This window comes from Lycium barbarum, chromosome 11, assembly GCF_019175385.1.
Source record: "Lycium barbarum isolate Lr01 chromosome 11, ASM1917538v2, whole genome shotgun sequence".
Taxonomy (NCBI): Eukaryota; Viridiplantae; Streptophyta; class Magnoliopsida; order Solanales; family Solanaceae; genus Lycium; species Lycium barbarum.
The window spans coordinates 102,393,940-102,408,909 of record NC_083347.1 but is presented as its reverse complement, the minus strand read 5'-3'; the positions used below and the strand labels follow the sequence as shown (position 1 = coordinate 102,408,909).

The following is a 14,970-nucleotide window of genomic DNA, read 5'->3' as shown; positions in this document are numbered from 1 at the left end:
CCGGGATAATTTTGTAAAATCATTTTGACTTGAAAGATACATATTTCATGCCGTTTGTGATTCTAGAAACCTGGCTAATCAAATAAAATTTATGGAGAGCAAAAATTAGGTGCCAAAAGGTCTACTATTTGAAGATTAGATAATATATATGCTTTGATGTTTAGTAGTTAAAATAGCTTATTTTCTTGCGTAGGGAAAATTTTACACAAGATGAGCCTGTGGTACCAAATGTTGTTCCTTCCTCAAGCCCATGCAATGTTGATTCTTATATTTTGATGTTTGGTAGTTAAAATATTTTACTTCTGTGTAGGAAAAGTCCTATACAATATGGTGTTGATTATTTAAACCATTCAGAAACATTAGCGAGTGATAGTAACACGCCACCTAATGCTGAGGTATCAGACGATGAAGTCCTTTTATTAACCTTTAAAAGTGAGGATGAATATCATTCTCGAAGTCCAATTCAGCTGCCAACTGATGTCGCAAAGTCCATTACACCAATCGCAAGAGCCGATGTCGCAAAGCCATTTCATTAGCAAGAATCGATGTCGCAAGCAAATCTGATTTCGTGGCATTCTAACGAGATTCCTTATCTTGATCATCTTCAAGGTCGGCCTGATATCTTTTCCTTTACTAGAGATCGTGATCCAATTCGTCAAGCTATGTGGAAAGAACCAGATGATCTTCGATGTGAGAAAGTTTGACCTGAAAAAGGTATGATGTTTAACTCTAAAAGAGCATTACAAAGGGCCGTCAGAATTTTCTGCATTCAGGATATCAGAGACTTCAAAGTTGACGATTTCACGAAAAAGAGTCTAGCGAGTAATCTACAAGCATAAGTATCAAGGTTGTCAATGGATGCTTCGTGGTAAGGAGTGTCATGTTCATATGTGGATTGTTTCAAAATACTACCCAAAGCACACTTTTGATATTCGTGAATGCCCGCAAGATCATTTCCATTTAGATATCAATATGATTGTTGTTGTGCTAGTTGGAGACATTGGAAAAACCCTAGGTACCCCCATTCGCCCATGTTAATTTCAATTTTGATATCATATGATTGTTGCTTTGCTAATTGCTAAGAAAAAATATATTCGTAAATTATGTGTGCGAGCAAACACCTGGATTCCAAATCAAATGGATGTTCCAGATTATACTCTCGGAAGTGCTCAATGTGTAATGCATTTGGCCATGATAAGCGTAGGTGTCCCCAACGGGAGCGTGGTGGAAGTAACTCTCGTGGTGGTAGAACATCTCATGTTGGCAAAACCTCTCGTGGTGGCGGAACCTCCCGTGGTGGGAGAACCTCTTTGGGATTGTTTTGAATTATGTATTTCTTGTATTTCGAATATATGAATGTAATTTGAATTAAGGAGAATTGATAATTAATTGAAGTAAGACTATAGTAATAATTAGTTTATATACAAATGACTGTAACAAAATAATGATATTGAAACTATTTAAAATGACAATAAATTGATAAAAATCCTAATATCTATAAAAAATAAGGATAATTATCAATAATTGTGTTAAAGTTGAAAAATGTGTAAAAACAGTGTTTTATGCATAAGGAGGATATGGACTAGTGTTATACCACATGATTATTATAATGAGTATATGAGGTGTGTTAAAAATGATTTTTATTTAAGTGAATTATGATTAAAAAAAATTAATTACATATGTATTAAATGTGGAGTGCAATGGATATAAGTAATTAATTATTAAGTTAGTGGATAATCGTGAATTGATCATTTCCACGTGGCAGCCCTGAAGGAAGGGCAGGTAGTGACTATTCATTTTGTTGGCTAGTTGTGGCTTCTTTACAACTTAATTGCTCAAGATAATACAAAGGGTGGACCCCACAATCCAAGAAATGGACTCTACCTAACCATGTCTTGTATACATCTAAGACTTATGTTGATCAGATTGTAGCTAAGCAACTTGTGGTGGCAAGAACACTTCTCCAAAGCTAACCAAACGTACATGGATAAACTTGGTGATTTCGATAGTGTATAGACCAAAATCTTTTAGACTAGATGAGTTCTTCACAAATCCAAGACAACAATTAATTGCTGAACAACAAAATATATGAATCAACTTGCATTTTATTTTAAGGTAAGTTGTCGATAAATTCCATCTCCGATTCTCTTTCGAAATCCTTGAGTTCACATCGTTCTCTCTCTTGTGGTTGTAGTACTTGTGTATTTCTTGAAATCTTGTGGTAGAATAGGCCGTTCCCAGCTTGTTTAAGGTATATATTCTCTTCCTAATATCATAGACGAGGTCATAAAGGTCGTTGTTGATGTGTTCAACGTATAGGACTCACAGAACGGTGTTCGGAAGCCATGAGTTCAAATTGTTGAACGTATTGTGGGCTGTTTGTGTTAATTATTGGGCTACCATATTGTGTTGTTGAGTTATCTATGTTTTGTGTGTATTGATTCGGAGTTCGGAAGGAAGGAGAGCGGGCCGAAACGCCGCATAGTTGAGTAAATAAGAGAGCTTGCCGCTCGTCATTAGGTCGTTGTTTCTTCTTACGTTTGATGCTATTTTTGTCATCGTTCTTGTAGATTAACTTGGGTTTAACTGGCTGTTCGTGGTGGTTATTGCAGAGTCTAGTTTTCGTTCTCTTTATTATTTGGCATGAATCCAACTAGAACATGACTACGAGCGTTCCATAACAACTCACTTCACTTCTATGCTTTGTACTTCAATTATAATGCCTTATTTATTTGATTGATTCTTGTTATGATAGTTTACCTTCACTAAATGGTTCCTTGATGCCGATATGAGTTTCCATAACGTTGTTCGGAGGTGATCGATCTTACGTCACTCTAAAAGGCCCAGATGTCATTTTATGGGTTCTTCATGCATTTTATATATATGTATCATTATTTTACTACTCCGCGCCACGCTAGCGTCGGCCGGGAAGGCACGTAGATATGCACACCAATGCAGTTGGGCATGTTATGATGATGATGTTCCCCCAAAGTGTGGGTTGATGATGACATGATGATGTGTATATGTATATACGTATATGATTTTTCAACCCATGCATTGCGTATTGTACGTCCTCAGAGTCTCAGATTGTTTCTAATCCTTTACACTTATATCTTGATTATGTTATTGTCTTCCTGCCTTACATACTCAGTAGGTTCGCCCGTACTGACGTCCCATTTCGCGGGATCCTGCATTTCGTGCTGCAGGTCTTGGCAAAGGATTCAGAAGCTCCTTGGTAGGGTTGTACAGTTTAGCATATTGTTAGCAAGCTCCATTGTTCCGGACTCGCTTGTTGTTGGGTATGCATATGATATACTTATTTTTTATTTATACATATGTTGAATGGGTATGACGGGGCCCTGTCCCGACCAGTATGATACGTATTTGGTCTTAGAGGCTCATAAACAGTGATTGGTATATGGATGTCATGTGTGGCCTACCCGACCTTAGTCGAGTTTTGATATTGTTGCTACAGGCTTGCCGGCCTTATGATATATGATTGATGTTAGTGGCAGCCTTGTTGTCTTGCATATCTATATGTGTGTATTTATATATATGTGTGTGTGTGTGCGCGCGCGTGCGCGCACATGTGTCTTGTATTGTGTTGGGCCTTTTCTGCTTGCAGGTGGCTGGTGCCATATTATAGTTACATCATACAATTTCTTGTAGTTGTTGAGATATGGATTATGCTTGTATCCATGCGAGATGGTGCTCGGTGAGTCAAGCCGGGTGCCGGTCATGCCCCACGGTTTGGGATGTGACAAAGTGGTATCAGAGCAGGTCAGTCCTAGGGATGTCTATGAGTCGTGTCTAGTATAGTCTTGTTTATGGGTGTGTAGCGCGCCACACTTATGAGCAGGAGGCTACAAGACATTTAGGATTGTTTCCTTTCTTTCTTTCTTTCTTTCTTGATCTAGATCGTGCGATAGAGCCAAGTCATAAGAAGTTCATTCCTAATCTTCCTTGTACTATACATCGATCCTTACGGCTAGGATGCGGATGACTAGTCAGACAACCGGCGGGGGCTGCGGAAACAAAAGAGTCGTATGGACTCAATCGGAGCCCATGTTTACGATGACGTGAATATAAGCCTCCATCAGAGTATGCGTGCACCAGTGTGCGAGCTTAAAGTCAGAGTCTTAGGATGTGAATTATCATCTTAATTGTGCGAGGGAGAACTAGGTTAGGAGGACATTAGGATGAAGGTGGGAAATTTTAAGGACTAAAAATAAGGCAGAAAAGGCATTAGGTACGGAAAGAGAGAGATTTGAGGCTCAAACGAAGCAGCGCGAGTATTATGGCTCCGTTTCCAATATTGATAAGAGCATGCTTAATGGCACTCGTTTCAGTTGCAACCTCTGTACTTCAAGGAAGGCGACTTTAGGAGGGATGGGAATTCGGGATCTAGTACAAGTTGTAAAAACATTAGCAGTGGAAATAGTGATTGGATTTAGGGTATTATTGCCACGGGACATGTTATAGTCCCTCACCAGGCAAGGGAAATAAATATGTTTAAAGTGTCCAAGAATGGTATAGTCGGATGTGGCTATTGAATAATAGGCAATATCGGGCCTTGTGCATGGAATACACAATTACCTCGATGTAGCTTATGTTACTAGCAAGGGGAAGGCATTGATAGGCTTGGTTAAGGATAAGGGAAGCTATAAATGAAATAAAGTTCTATTGGAAATTTACAAAAATAGGATGAAGCGGTGAGGTCGACATTTCGATTCGCTGTCTAGGAAGGGAAAGGAAAGACAGAAAACCTGCGCTTAGATGAGTAAGATAAGAAAAGCGTTAGAAATAGATTCAAAAATGCTGAAAGCTAGGAATTTGAACCTTACCTAAGGATTAAGTACTTCCCACAATGTGACTTGTATTACGGGAAAGAAGAGATATTAAGTAACTAACGGACAAACTCAGTTAAGAAGAAAAGGGCTAGAAGTGAAAGAACAGTTGTTAAGGATCCTTCTAGACAAGGCAGGATGGTGAAGTTAGCAAAGGATAATGGAATAAGTGTTAGGAGTAGAAGTAAGAAGTGAATAGATGCCATGAGGCAGGTGCAGGAGTGCAAGAGAACTTATAGTCCAGTAACAGAACAGGGCGAGAAAAGACAAATATAGAACTATAGGTCAAGAATAGGAAGGATAAAAGTTGCCAGGTTATATCTTTATTATGGTAAGCGAACATAGGTAAGAGTTCTCAGCAGACCAATTGAACATTCCGGCTTAGGAGACACCAACATTGAGTAAAGTTAAGCCGAACCCGAGTGAGAATCTCGAGGAGCTCCGACAGTTGAAGGGCGTTGCAACATTTAACAGCCAGCAAACAGTGTAGCGAAAAAAGCGTACAACAGAACAATAAATAGGAGAGACTATTAAAGGTAGTCATTAAGACACGCATCATGAATCAGAGTTAAGTTCATCAGGTTGAGCTGCTAGTTGCGAATGAGCGGCACTATTGTGGTTGAAGCGATTCAAATGCTTCCAGTTAGTAAATACCATAGTAAGGCAAGCAATGAGTAGCGGGTGCATGACGAATTGATAAAGTAGTAGCAATGATGCGACCCCACAGGAATAGAACCTTTAAGTATGAGAGATTAGCCATTCTCCCAAAAGGAGGAAATGGAGTGGTGGAACTTCGAGATATTATGCGTTGGACTAGTGATTGTACAACAGAAAGGGTTATAGTTAAGTGTTAAAAATAGATAGGATAATGATAGTGCAACACCCTACAGGGTGTCGTGATGGTAGGACCCTACACGTGTACGGAATCAGAAAGAATATGGTAATAAGAACTAGACAAGAAGTACCAACCAAAGATAAAAACAATCGAGCAATCAAGATTTAGGTGGTAAGGGAAGACGGAACGGTATGGTACCAAAACGAGTTCTTCAAATTATTGCAAAAGAAGATAGTATGACCTGAGCAATCAATAATTGACGTGTGAAAGGCCTAGGTGTGGCAAAAAGAGAAGTCATAGATGAGATATTAGGCCATGAAGAATTATACCAAGGATTTGAGTGTAAGAAGATTTCGTCTTGTAAGCCGCACTTGTAATCCTTAGTGGGTACTTCAGACAAAGGTGATAACCGATATCGTTTAGTATAAACACTTCGAAATATAAACGGGACTACCGAGCTTGAAGCTACAAGAAAAGTCATTCGAAGATTATGCTTAAAGGAAACACTACTAGTAGAAGAAGAGGATGTGGAAGTAGATAGAAGGAATTGTAGATGGCTCAATTCACCTGAAATTCTACGAGGAACCTGCAACATTGGTATGGAATGAAAGCTTTTCAGTTACAATTGAGGCTAAATGTTAGCCAAGAGATGTAGGCACAAAAATTTGTTTCATGATCGCTAATGAATGCGAGGTATGAAAGAGGAAGTCAAGTGACTCAAACAAGGTTGAGGAAGCATTCCAAATCTTGCTAGTGAATACTAAGTCGTCATTGGAAAGAGTAGACCATGTTAACTTACAAACTGACGGTTCTTGACTTTACAATAAGATGCGTCGGTGAGGTTCATAGATAAAAATCTTATTGGAAAAAAGATAACTGTAACTAGAAAAAGAGTGGGATAAATTTTAAAGCACTAAAATATGAGTTCGGAAGTATGAATTCCCTATCAGGGGGTTTTACGGTGTATGAATTAGAGTCGGTTAGGCTCGATATAATTCATCAGGGCATAAGGGAGATGAGGGTTGTTCAGGATCAGAATAAGTTTTAGGAAGCAGGCAAACCCAACTAAGACATATTGAGTTCTGTAAAATTGCCAGATGAGCATGCCAAGTGTACAGTATGACAATGAAGCAAGATCAAGGCTGCGAACTTATAAGCGCTATAAAGGAATAACAATGTTACAAACATGACATGAAAGCCAAGAAAGAGACAAAACCCAAGAAGGTTCTCAATGACAGAGTCTCTAGTATACGTCTCTATACGATCGAGCTAGCTTCTATCCCATGAAATCCCAACAGGAATGAAACCTCCATATACACCCCTTACCGTTCGAGGACGAATGTTCTTAAGGGGGGAGGGTGTTGAACTTTGCACCATTTGCGCTACTAATCCACTTTAATTCAACCAGGATAAGCTTGAATAACTTCATTTTCCTTGAGGTCATAGAGTAGTTTGACTCTATTAATCCGAATTTAGGGTATATCTATGTCGCACCTCGTACCTCTTACGTTGACTGTGTTAAGTATTTTCGGATATAATCCAGAGATATTAAAGTCACTCCCTACGGACAGCGAAGGTTATGTCACGGTAAGATTTAACCGACTATGGTTGGATATAGTAGAGGGTGGCCAAGGTGAAGCAATACGAGGGGAAGCAAGAGCGAGACCTAATGTACAAAGGCAAAGAATACCCTTATCTATTTGGACTAAAGGTTCTTAGTAACTAATGCTCTCTTGTTTTATCTTATTAACGCATGATACAATGAAGCTTATTAACTCTGATTCTGGAAACTATATGGCATTCGAAGTGAGGCAATACAAGAAAGACTAGGGGAAAATTATGACTTACAAGGTAAACATGGGTAAAGGATAGGGTGACTAGCTTCTTTGATGTAAAGGCTGCTTCACCATCAATATGGTATATGTTGTATATATGAAATTGTGTAAGTTCTGTGGGGTATACAAGAAAACTCTATTGACGTTTCTGCATAATTCTCGATAGTGAACCCTTCTCATAGACCTCTACATTCGAGGACAATGTTCCTAAGTGATGGAGGATGTTACGTCCCGTATTTTCGTGCGTTAGAAAACATTCAAGTTAGACAACATTAGTAGTGAAAAATGAGGTTGTCCCCAAGCTTATAGGCGGTTAGAATGATATTCCAGATATGTCGAAAGGATCAGAAGTTAAACAAATCGAAGAAAATAAGTTTCGTCGAGGTTCAACATCTATTTGTATGAAATACAGCCCAAGCTATAGTACCCTCGTATTTTTGGACTAGGAAATTGAACCGTCCAACATGAGTAAATTTACCCGAGCCCAGAGAATTTGGTCATATTCGAGCATGTAAATCAAGAGCTTGGTGTATAAAAAGATGACACCCCAAAATGATTTAGGACTTAGAAGTGTGACGATGGTAGTTGGGAACAATATTTGGTGTGTACATAAGGAGGATATGGACTAATGTTATACCACATGATTATGACAATGAGTATATGAGGTGTGTTAAAAATAATTTTTATTTAAGTGAATTGTGATCAAGAAATTAATTACGTGTGTAATTAGTTAAATGTGGAGGGCAATGGAGATGAGTAATTAATCATTTAGTGGATAATTGTGAATGGATCATTTCTACGTGGCAGCCCTGAAGGAAGGACCAGTAGTGACTATTCATTTTGTTGGCTAGTTGTGGCATCTTTACTACTTAATTAATCAAGATAATACAAAGAGGTGGACCCCACAATCCAAGAAGTGGACTCTACCTAACCTTGTCTTGTGTACACCAGACTTATGTTGATCAGATTGTAGCTAAGCAACTTGAGGTGGCAAGAACACTTCTCCAAAGCTAGCTAAACGTACATGGATAAACTTGGTGATTTAGATAGTGTATAGACCAAAATATTTTAGATTAGATGGATCCTTCACAAATCCACGAAAACAAGGAATCGCTGGACAACAAAATATACGAATCAACCTACATTTTATTTTAAGATAAGTTGTAGATAAATTCCATCTTCGATTCTCCTTTCAAATTCTTGAGCTCTCATCGTTCTCTATCTCGTGTTTGAAGTAGTTGTGTGTTTCTTGAAAGATTATGGTGGAATAGATTGTTCTCAGCTTTTTTAAGGTATGTATTCTTTTCCTAATATCATAGACGAGGTCGTAAAGGTCGTTGTTGATGTGATCAACCTATAGGACTCACAGAACGGTGTTCGGAAGCCATGAGTCCGAATTGTTGAACGTATTGTGGGCTATTTGTGTTAATTATTGGGCTTCCATATTGTGTTGCTATTGTTATGGAGATCTGGAGGTGTTGTTGAGTTATCTATGTTTTGTGTGTATTGATTTGGAGTTCGGAAGGACGGAGAGCAGGCCGAAACGCCGCATAGTTGAGTAAATAAGCGAGCTTGCCGCTCGTCATTAGGTCGCTGTTTCTTCTTACGTTTGATGCTACTGTTGTCATCCTTCTAGTAGATTAACTTGGGTTGAACGGGCTGTTCGTGGTGGTTATTGAAGAGTCTAGTTTTTGTTCTCTTTATTATTTGGCATGAATCCAACTAGAACATGACTACGAGCATTCCATAACAACTCATTCCACTTCTATGCTTTGTACTTCAATTATAATGCCTTATTTATTTGATTGATTCTTGTTATAATGGTTTACCTTCACTAAATAGTTCCTTGATGCCGATATGAGTTTCCATAACGTTCTTCGGAGGTGATCAATCTTGCGTCATTCTAAAAGGCCCAGATGTCATCTTATGGGTTCCTCATGCATTATATATATATGTATTCATTATTTTACTACTCCGCGCCACACTAGCGTCGGTCGGGAAGGCACGTAGATATGCACACCAATGCACTTGGGCATGTTATGATGATGATGTTCCCCCAAAGTGTGGGTTGATGATGACATGATGATGTATATATGTATATACGTATATGATTTTTCAACCCATGCATTGCATAATGTACGTCCTCAGAGTCTCAGGTTGTTTCTAATCCTTTACACTTATATCTTGATTATGTTATTGTCTTCCTGCCTTACATACTCAGTAGTTTTACCCGTACTGACATCCCATTTCACGGGATGCTGCATTTCGTGCTGCAGGTCCTGGCAAAGGATTTGGAGGCTCCTTGGTAGGGTTGTATAGTTTTGCGTATGGTCGGCAAGTTCCATTGTTTCGGACTTTCTTGTTGTTGGGTATGCATCTGATGTACACATTTCATATTTATACGTCTGTAGTATGGGTATGGAGGGGCCCTGTCCTGACCAGTATGACACGTATTTACTCTTAGATGCTCATAGACAATGATTGGTATATAGGTGTCATTTGTGGCCTAGCCGACCTTAGTCGAGCTTTGATATTATTGCTATAGCCTTGCCGGCCTTATGATATAAGATTGATGTTAGTGGCAGCCTTGTTGGCTTACATATATGCGTGTGTGTGTGTGTGTCTAGTATCGTGTTGGGCCTTTTGTGCTTACAGGTGGTTGGTGCCATATTATAGTTACATCATACAATCTCTTGTAGTTGTTGAGATGTGGATTATGCTTGTATAGATGCCAGATAGTGCTCGGTGATTCAAGTGGGGTGCCTGTCATGCCCCACGGTTTGGGGTGTGACATAGATGCTTTTCAAAGATAGATTTGAGGTCAAGTTACCATTAGGTCAGGGTCAAAGAGAAAGACATTCCGAAGACAGCATTCAGGACCAGATACTGTTACTTCATATTCCTTGTGATATTTTTTGGGTTGACTAATGCGCCGACGGTATTTATGGATTTAATGAACCTCGTATTCATACCCTTCTTGGATCAGTTTATGATCGTATTTATCGATGATATTCCAGTTTATTCTTGATCAGAGGCTGAGCATGAAGATCATTTGCGTGCTGTACTTAGAATCCTTTAGGATCGGAAGTTGTATGCAATGTCCTCTAAATATGAGTTGTGGTTGAACTCTGTGGATTTCTTAGGGCACATTATATTAGATGAGGGCATCAGGGTTGATACTCAGAAGATAGAAGCTGTGAAGACTTGGCCTAGACCCATGATACTGACAGAGGTTCATAGTTTTCTGAGTTTGGCAGGTTATTACAGGAGATTTGTAGAAGGTTTCTCTTCCCTTTCCGCGCCATTGATGAAGCTGACTTAGAAGGCAGCTAAGTTCCAGTGGACTGACGCTTGTGAGCGGAGTTTACAAGAGTTGAAGGACAGACTGACTTCAACACTAGTTCTGACACTTCTAGAGGGACCAGAGGGTTATTCTATTTATTGTGATGCTTCGAGCATTGGATTGGGTTGTGTGTTGATGCAGCACGGTAAGGTTATCGCTTATGCTTCGAGGAAATTGAGGAAGCATGAGAAGAATTACCCGACCCATGACTTAGAGTTAGCCTCAGTGAATCATGCGCTGAATATGTGGAGACACTACTTATATGGTGTTCACGTTAATATATATACCGATCATAAGAGCCTTCAATATATCTTCAAGCAGAAGTTGTTGAATTTGCATCAGAGGCGATAGTTATAGCTGTTGAATTTTCATTACAGGCTTGCCCCGTTCTCGATGTAAGTTTGATTCAATATGGGTGAGATTGTTGATAGGTTGATAGGCTTACAAAATCAGCCCAGTTTCTTCCTGTCAGGACTATTTACTCAATAGAGAACTATGTGAAGCTTTACATTAAGGAGATAGTACGACTTCATGATGTTCTAGTATCTATTATTTCAGAAAGAGGTGCATAATTTACAGTTAACTTCTGGAGATCTTTCCATAAAGGATTGGGAACAGAGGTAAGTCTTAGCACATCATTCCATCCCCAGATAGACAGGCTGCGCGTATGATTCAGACGCTCGAAGATATGTCACGAGCATGTGTAATAGACTTCAGAGGTAGCTGGGATGATCATTTGCCACTTACTGTATTGGCATATAATAATAACTACTATTCCAATATCCAGATGGCCCCGTACGAAGCCTTATATGGATAGAAATGCAGGTCACCTATTAGATGGTTCTAGATTGGGGAATCAAAGCTGATAGGACTAGATTTTATTCAGCAAGCAGTTGATAAGGTTAAGCTCATTCAGGAAACATTATTGGCTGCTCAGAGTTTCCAAAAGTCTTCTGCAGATAATCGATGATGAGACTTGGAGTTTAAGGTAGATGACTGGGTGTTTCTGAAGGTATCACCAATGAAGGATGTTATGAGATTTGGTAAAAAGTGCAAGCTTATCCCTCGATATATTGGATCTTACAAGATTACACGCCAAGTAGGCCAAGTAGCTTATGAGTTGGATTTACCTTCAGACCTGGAGTATGTACATCCGATTTTCTATGTATCCATTCTTCGCAAGTGCATCGGAGATCCTTCCAGTGTTGTACCAGTAGATGATGTCTAGATTACAGAGCAGTTGTCATATAAGGAAGTCCCTGTTGCTATCTTAGATCGTCAGGTTTGTAGGTTGCGAACCAATGATGTTGCTTCTGTAAAAGTGCTTTGGAGGAATAAAAACATAAAGGAGATGACTTGGGAAGCTGATGAAAGACATGCAGTCTAGATATCGTCATTTGTTTTTGGCTCCAGAGCTGATGCAGACTACGACACCATCATCTTTAGGTATGTATTAGTTGTCAGCTACTCTTGGTGGTCGTATGGGACTATTATTGTTGTTGATTGTTGTAGCCCCGTGTGGCATTGTACAGTGTTGTTGGGCGGTGTGGCAGGTTAGTATTGGTATGATTACAGAGGAGACTCTGCCAAAAATTTTGTAGACCTCAAAAGGTTTAACATTGGAGGATGAATATTTCTGGGAGGGGGGAGAAGGATGTTATACTCTGTGCTTTCGTACGTTAAGTTTCTTCATGAGTTGGTTCCTTTAGATTTGGAAAGTGGAGATATTTTCGAGGATATGTGAGATTAGACGTGTTCATTCTAAGTATATGAGGGTTTAAGTTCATGCTTAATATGTGATGGAAGGATTAGAGGTTAAACGAATCGACGAGAATATGTTTCGATGAATTCGGCGTTGGGGAGCAATTATGCGGACCACAGAATGTTCTACGACCCATAGAATGGACCAATCCCCACCGTATTATGGCAACAGTGGGGGAGGGTATTCTGTGATCTAATAGACCGTATAAATTTTTAAGCTCCGTAAAAGTGGACCATAAAATTTATGTCGGTGCCAGATTCTTTTATGTTATATTTCCTACCCCCTCATTTTTATCTCATTTTCCCTCATCTCCTGAGATCCCACACACCTCTAGAAACTCCTCCAACATATGTAATAAACTTCCCAAGTGAAATCAAGTATTAAAAGTGAAAATCAAGTGCTAAAGGGTTCCAAAGAGTTGTTAAAACTTGTTTCTCCTTCTTATAGTAGCTTTGGAAGATACTTCAAGGTGAATTGATCTTGGAATTGAAGTGTTCATGAGTTCTTAAGGTAAGATTCCATCTTATTTCCATGTTTATGAGTTTATGTGATAGTTATGCTAGGGTTGGAGGGAAGGAAATTGGAGGAAAGGTTCAAATATGATCTTGATGCTATTTGGAGTTGTAATCTAACTTGAGTTATGTTGTCAATATTTTTTTGAGATAAAATCTTATTGTATGGATAGTAGTTGATGTTGAGATTGTGTTGGGGTTGTTATACTTGGTGTATTTGGATGAAGGAGGGGTATCAGTGTCATATACAAAGCATATGTCAGACTGTTTTATTGTACATCTCTAAATGTTGATGATATGAGTTTAAGAAGGATCATATGAGGTTGTTATGTTGATTATTGGCTGTTAGATGTGTTGTAATGATGAAGAAATAGGGGAAATACTGCCTGTTTCGTTTTAGAATCAATTATCGCTTGAATTACGTGATATACTAGAACTATCTAAGCTTGGAAATGCCTTCCTTTGTTATAGGATTGGAGTACTAGTTCGACGGCTTCATTGTGGGATTGTGTGAAAGACTTGAGGTATGTTAAGGCTAACTTTCCTTCTTTGGCATGAACCTTATGAACGAAACGTAAACATATCGCTACTCCATAATGACTCTATTCATAGTAGCTAGGGATATCCCATGTTGATTCATGTTCCAGAATGTTGTTTTTAGTAAGTCTTTCTTCAGATTCAGTATGATTTCATAGAGTCTCTTGTTGATGAAAATGTTATCTCATAATGATGTTCGGAGGTGTAACGACCTTACGTCACTCCGACAAATTCAGGATGTACTCTTATCATATTCTTGCATTGCATTTCATTTATATATACATATGTACAGACCTAGACCCCTCAGGCATTATATACGCGTATATTATGTATTATATATGGGGTATGGGGAAGGTGACAACGTTATATATGCGCTACCACCTGATCAGCTAGTTACATGATGATGATGATGATGATGCCTACAAAGGCCGATATGATACTATGGGATGTCCACAGAGGTTTGACAGGCATTATATACGCCTATATATGTATGACCCTTATTCACTTTGCACAGTATTTATGCATATCATTGGCCCACAGAGGCAGTTCAGACGTACATGTTGCATTCATTTTATCCTATGAAATTTTGTGTTTCTTCATGTTACTTTCATGCCTTACATACTCAGTACTTTGTCCGTACTGACGTCCCTTTTTTCTCGGGTGCTGCATTTCATGCCCACAGGTTCAGGTAGACAGGTTGACCATCCGCCACTGTAGGTTTCTCTTCAGCTGATGTTGGAGCACTCCCCTTGTTCCAGAGTTGCTGTTGTGTTTTTGGTACATTATACTTTTGTGTGCATATGGGTATGGCGGGGCCTTGTCCTGACCTTATAATGTCATACACTTCAGTAGAGGCTTGTAGATAGTCATGGGTGAGTTAGACGTTGTATGGCCCTTTCAGTCTATATTTATTCTGTATAGTATTTCATGATGGCCTTGTCGGCTTGCACAATTTTTGTCCAGCATAGTTTTATAGTACATCTTTTCGGGATCATCCCTTTTCAACATATTTCTGTTATGATCTTGAAGATTTATATCCAAAGACCCTTGAGGTCCACTTTTATTTATGATTATGATATGAAAGTATAATTAATGGTGCTTGGTAGGTAGGGCTTGGGTGCTACTCATGTCCTTTAGTCTAGGTCGTGACAACTTCAAAGAAAGCTCTAGTAGCTTATAATTCTGTGTACATTCCAAAGTCAGTTGGAGGACTCAACATTATTGATTTTATACTATGGAATAGAGCCTGAATTTTCAAGCTATTATGGGCCCTATCTCACAAGAAGGACTCAATGGGTA

At 39.0% G+C, this 14,970-nt stretch overlaps 1 long non-coding RNA gene across 8 annotated transcripts; it reads left to right on the top strand.

Moving 5' to 3' along the window:
- Positions 1 to 1,853: 1,853 nt before the first annotated feature.
- LOC132618101 (uncharacterized) lies at positions 1,854 to 14,718 on the top strand. 8 transcript variants are annotated; one of them, XR_009573979.1, is made up of 5 exons: positions 1,854 to 2,115; positions 3,207 to 9,673; positions 9,794 to 9,886; positions 13,606 to 13,658; positions 14,354 to 14,718. It is a non-coding gene; the product is annotated as an uncharacterized LOC132618101 (long non-coding RNA). The 8 variants fall into 8 exon arrangements; XR_009573981.1 differs by having other exon boundaries at positions 3,207 to 8,809; positions 14,354 to 14,716; XR_009573978.1 differs by lacking the exon at positions 13,606 to 13,658 and having other exon boundaries at positions 14,354 to 14,717.
- The last annotated feature ends 252 nt before the right edge of the window (positions 14,719 to 14,970 follow it).